This window comes from Odontesthes bonariensis, chromosome 19, assembly GCF_027942865.1.
Source record: "Odontesthes bonariensis isolate fOdoBon6 chromosome 19, fOdoBon6.hap1, whole genome shotgun sequence".
Taxonomy (NCBI): Eukaryota; Metazoa; Chordata; class Actinopteri; order Atheriniformes; family Atherinopsidae; genus Odontesthes; species Odontesthes bonariensis.
Window position 1 is genome coordinate 15,226,095 of NC_134524.1, and position 6,000 is coordinate 15,232,094.

The 6,000-nt window shown below is 42.9% G+C and overlaps 1 protein-coding gene across 1 annotated transcript in view; it reads right to left on the reverse strand.

Annotated features, from left to right (window-relative positions):
- The window catches only part of pcxb (pyruvate carboxylase b), a 305,729-nt gene extending 300,022 nt beyond the window's left edge, over positions 1–5,707 (reverse strand). Inside the window, exon 1 of the mRNA XM_075450834.1 lies at positions 5,271–5,707. The gene's annotated coding sequence lies outside the window, so the exon portion shown is untranslated. The remainder of the gene's footprint in view (positions 1–5,270) is intronic.
- Positions 5,708–6,000: the final 293 nt, after the last annotated feature.

Sequence of the window (6,000 nt, forward strand, 5' to 3'; positions counted from 1 at the left end):
TTTTAGCCAAATGTACTCTACAACCTTCTTCCTCTGTGCGTCTCTAAAACAGGCCCCAAAAAAAAAAAAAAAAAGCACAGGCACAAGCACGAGTGTCATATTTTTTTATGTATATCTGTCTCTGTGCAGCGCTGTCTAAAGTTAAAGGTTACTGAGAGTATCCTCTGTGTGCCGGGCAGCTTGAAAGAACAGCAGGGACTTCTGGTTCACACATTAACCTCACAAGTATCAAAGTTCTTAGGGATCAAGGTTGTGACACACAGACAGACATAACCAGTTCATTGCTTCAACTTTGCCCTAATTGGCTAATCGTGGAACAAATACGTACATCTGTCAATCCGCCAGCCTCTGTGCAATAACAGAGTCTACCTTTCCATGCTGCATAAGTCTAGAATTATTACCACAGGGGGAAAAAACTCTTCATTCAATGCATGTGGTTTCAACTTGAAAGACTAATCATTCCAGATGGATAGATCCCACAGGAAGCGCTACCAGGGAAACTAGTCTGCAAACAACTCCACACTGTCACAACAGAAAAGATAGGAGTGAGCGAGGTTTACAGGAAAAATCTGAAACAATCTTCAATCCCAGGACGATACGCAAACTGTACTGGGTAGATGTCAGTTCCCTGATCACCCATGAAATAAGCGTTTGAGAAGCGCTGTGCTCTGGAAGAAGCCATGATCTCTTGTATCAGGGACTGAAAACTTCCCATCACTGTCACTCTGGAGCAAAACACTACTGCGATCGGACATGTCTACACTTGTCAAATCAAAGAACTGTTAGTGATGTGACGCGCACGCCCGTCTTTATCCAGAGCAACAGTGAGTATTTCTCGTGTCTGGTCACTGAGATCTTCGTCCAAAGCAGTTCATAGAATCTTTACAGTGCATAAAGGGCAGGAGCGCACACCTTAGCTGAACAGCCAGAATAATCTTAATCCTCAAGGTGGCACTGAGTCAAGAACAATCATTCCTCAACAGCTGATGTAAACATAGGGCAAGGGACTGCAGTTACAGTTAAAGGTAGGGTAGGAGATCCTGGATTTTGAGTCCAGCGAAGCTGCATTTTGAAAATACACAGGTAAAAAGTCCCAACCCTTTTCTTCACTTTCCCCCCGAAGCCACGCCTCCAGAGTACATGAACGCGCACGAGCACGAAGGTGCACGAGCGCTGTTCTGACAGCAAGCATCGATCGTTGCCGTATTTAGTATTTAGTATATGCTAACTATACGTTTAATAATGCTAGGTGCTAGCCAAGCTGGCTCTAGTATAGCTTCCTGCCAAGCTTCTGGACATGCGTAATTCGTTCACGGAGCAGGGTACGCGCACAGGGGGAAGGAGGGGGAGGGAGGAGCAGATTGCAGTTTGATAGACGCCATCAGAATCCAATCATCGTTAACGGTCCGTTCAGTATGATTGGATTGTGTTTTTCCTAGATTGTATGTTCGAGAGGCCACTAAAACTTTTCATATTTGTGTCAAAACTTTTAATTAATTGGTTGCAATGGGGGTGTGAAGAGTATTTCAAGCAATATGTAAAAAAATGCTCCAGAAAAAGAACCCCTTCCCCACCTTTAATAGAGTTACATTAAAAAAAGTGCCAATTAATCTTTAACTGTTCAAAACTTGCCCAGAGGTGATGCCTACGTCACTGAGCTCAGAGGCATCCGGGACGGACCATCATATAGCTGAAATGTGCATTATGGTTAGATCAATGTGGTATTCAAGATCTCATTTGGAAGAAATTGATGCTGTGTGCTTTGGCAGCGTTAAATAAGAAAAGCGTATTGAGACCTTAGAGCCCACACACGCTGCCTTAAAGACAACATCTTTTCCACGGACTGACATGCACTTTTCAACTAGACAGTGTAAAACCACATTCTGCAGACATCACAAAGGCACCGCTGAGGAAGAAGAGGGTAAGGGTACCAGCCTGGCCTGCTTGCAGGTATGACCCGACTCCAATAGAGAACAGCATTTTCCATTTTGTCCTGGCAATTTGGGGTTGTAGCACGCTTGATGATTTTTAGGGAATCATGCAGTTTCTATCATGCATAGAATGACTGAAACTGAAACTGAAATGTTGCCCACTTAGTCTAAATCTTCACCAACTGTCACTGATTTTATAAGCGCAACATTATCTGTTTGACACTGACGACAGCTGTGCTTTGATTCTGGCTCCATCTATCACCACCATGCAGTCAGCTGAACATGCTGCTGCCACTGACTCTATGAGCAGAAGGAGGCAAAAGTTTACAGAGCGGGCCCATGGGCCCATGGAGCTGTTCTGCAGACTCTCTTAGGCAGGACTCACACAAAAGCTTTGATAAAACGCTCGAGAGTGGGCAGACGTGGCACTTGGACCTGGGGAAGCAGTCAATTACGAGATGAGACACAAGGTTAGTCTGGCAATGTGATCGGATGGCGCGTTTGCTGCTCCTTGAAAAAAAAATTAACTTTTCCTAAGTTTCCACTGAGAGCCATGCTGACAAAGGAAATCAATAGAACCAGAACTCAACTCGGCCACATGAAGTGTCATCGCATTCAAAGTGAATGAGAAGCGAGACCGCTGACTCCTGAAACACCTTAACTGAAAGAACCTGCGGTTCGGCCATATTTGTCACCAGGTGCTTTAAAAAAATATATATATTTTTTTTTAATCCAACTATGTTGATAAAAATGGTATTATTTTGTAACTGGTTTGAAAAATACTGATAAATATTATGAAGCAGAATAACTTCATGTCATACTCCTGGTAAACTGTATTAATGGCACAACTCTTCGTCGTTACCTCTGCCAAGGAGGTTTTAAGTTTGACACGGTTTGTGCGTTAGTTTGTTTGTCAGCATCGTTGCTGAAAAGGGTATGGACATATTTGAATAAAAATGGCACCATGTGGGATGGGGCATCATAGTCCAACTCAAGTGATTCACTTTTAACACCGACCCAAAACTGAATCCAGGAGTTTCTCTGTTCAGACACTGCAGAGGTCTCAGACTGCCCTTGTTTACTTCTGGCTGAGTTGGCGAACACCAAATCGCTGGATGGTACCAGTGTTGTAAAAAAGGTAAAACAGTAATGTTTCCTCATATGTATGAATAATTCCATGTTTTCATTTTGACTTCCTGCTCACGCTATCAGCAAGTCAGAACCCCAATTAGCCAACAACCCTGAAGGACCCAAAAATGCTGAGGGCGTAAGACACCTCTGAGCTGATGCATGAGGGAACTGTTACTCTGGAAAGTATGCTAATATTAGCATAGTTTGTTAACACAAGATAAAGCACAGCCTGTGATGACAGATTGTTTTTCTTTACATTTTGTAAAAGTTACATAAATGCACAAAATATCCCAAACTAAACAGTTTTTTTTTTTCATACGGTACATATAGTATAGCACGTGCAGTATTTTGTAAGAAAAGAGACACTTTGCACCACATTTGATGCAAAAATATTCCACAAACTCTTTCTCAATAGTAGCACAAGCACTTTAGCTTTAAGCAGCAAATAGGACTTAAAAGGCTTCCTTATAACATGACAAACAAATCAGTGAAATTTTGGAAATGCGCCCATGTTTAATTCCATCTGAAAATTCACAAATCACAGTATTCCTATTTATTTATTCAGAGGGAAGGCGGCCTATAGATGCAGGATTGGGAGCATTACAAATTAATATCATTTTTAATTAAAAGCTTTTGGTCGTGACTGGGATCTCACCACAGACATTAACATCCGGCCAGAAATCGGCCAGACACGTTTTCTGTGTTTTTGTGCCAGTCAAACGGTCCGCGATCATTGAGACAGCTGTCTTTCTGCCACTCAGTTGGACACGACTGGTGTAACCCGAGTACAAGTCACATGTCCGATGACATCACATGGATCTCTTGGTTTTTGCCTGCCCACGTGCAGGTGGCTTCCTTAACAACTTCTCCATCTTCTCTCTTTTTCCCCAGCTTTCCATCAGGCAGTTTGGTTTAGTTTAGAAATCTTGTTAAAGCTCTTACAGCCTACATCTTTAAATGACTGTCTTAAGTCGTCTGATCTAATTTTGTCTTTCCACTGAATTTAACTGAATATTTCGTCTCGTCAGCCCAAGTGCTACCTTGCTAGAGTTTTGTGCAAAATTGTTTTTTGACAAGCTCAAGGCCTTTGATTTTCTAAATCTGTGTACCAAACCAAAATGTTTGCGTGGTTGAAAACAAGATGTACATCTTCTCAACAGATTTAGGAGTGAGCTTCTTGTTGCAAGAGCACCATAAACAAGCAGCTTGAACATTTTTAATCTTTTATTGCACGTGTCCCCCACACACGGCCCCTGGAGTCACTTTCAGAGACTTCAGACAACTGCCTGCATATTTCCACAAGAGGATAGACTGTGAGTTCTGCATAAGACTTATCAAAGTAGCTGTGCTTGACGAGATCGCTCCGCAGCTCCCACTGGGCCTCCTGTGGGAGCTGCGGAGCACCTCCTGTGCTCTGGGATGGGGGAACTGTTTTGACGCAGTCTAAAGGTTGTTTGAGGATGAGCAAACACTGAAATGATTCTGACACAATCGACAGACCTGCATGGGGTCAAAGTTTGAAAAGGCGAAACAGCCCAAACTCTGCAATCCAGAAGCAGTGAGAAAAATCATACAGACCCACACGGTTTTTCCTTTTTTTGTGGCTTACAAGGAAATAAGCATCTTATGTTGTCTGCAAGTTTTAGAATGTAAACTTTTATTCCCTTCTTTACACAGACACAAAGGGAAAGCCCGCCTTCTTACTGTTAAACGTAACACATTTAAGCACTTTGCTTTACATGCTGTGGGGTGACAATGACAACGACAGTTTTCTTTTCTGTTAACATCAAGTTTAAGCACTTTATTGCACATTTGACTAAAGAGTGTTCCCTGCCTGTGGCTTAACACTGAATAACTTCCATGAAAACGTTAATGTAGCATTTATAAATAACACTTTTCCAATAGTAAATTACTACCAAATCAAATAACTGCACATCAACAAAGTAAATGAATGGGTGTATACCTTTCAAACAAGTTTTCTTTGGTGCAGATAGACACACACGTTGCAAATGTCCTTGGTGTAACAACTGTGTAGTTACAACACTTGCAACATCTGTTACCACGTTGACAGCAAGACACATGCAAGTCTGCTCACTCATGTAGCCTTTCAGCTATTGGAGAAATGGTCTGTCCTGAAGTCAAATACAATCAAACCACACAGACAGCTCATTTATTCATACACCCACTGACACACAGCTTCGTACTCACGTGCTGATGCTTTGTCGGTATCACTGAGTGATGCGAATCCACAGTCAAGTAACCGGACACCGAATGTAAACAGTCGACAGTCAGTGCTTACAGGTGTTGCTTCTTTGCTAACCTCTCAAACACATTGACAGCCACGCTTGCTGGGTGGAAGAGGAAGAGGGAAATAGATAGGTGGGCTTGTATTTATACACTAGCACGCATGCACAGGGAGGTGCACACAAACACAAGGAGTCACTTCGGGACGGCCGAGTTGGCGCTCAAAGCATCGACACTCACACTGTCACACACACTCTGCCTCTCCTGCTCAGTTGCTCATATGCAGCTGGGACTCTGAAGCTAGTTGCTAACTGCCTACGAACGCTAACTTAGCTAGCAGCTGGCACCGTCCGTCTTCGTCTGGCGGATATAGCCGTCTGCTCCTGCGCCTGCCTTCTACTTAATCTGCAAGCTTTCATCCCTCTCTACTACGTGACGCAATCGGACACGCCCCCCCCCAGTTTTCAGCCAATCATAAGACAGGGCATGGCAGGACGCGGTGAGCGGTAGCATTTAAAGAGCTCCATCTATCCCTACATCACTTTACCTAAAAACAATGTAAAAGATATATTGTGACACCTCAACCGTCAAATCTGTCTCTGTGCGGATGGTGGTCGATGTATAAGTCAATGCCAAAAAAGAAACAGAAAAACAAAAAACAGAAAAAAAACATATTTTTAAATGACAATGATAG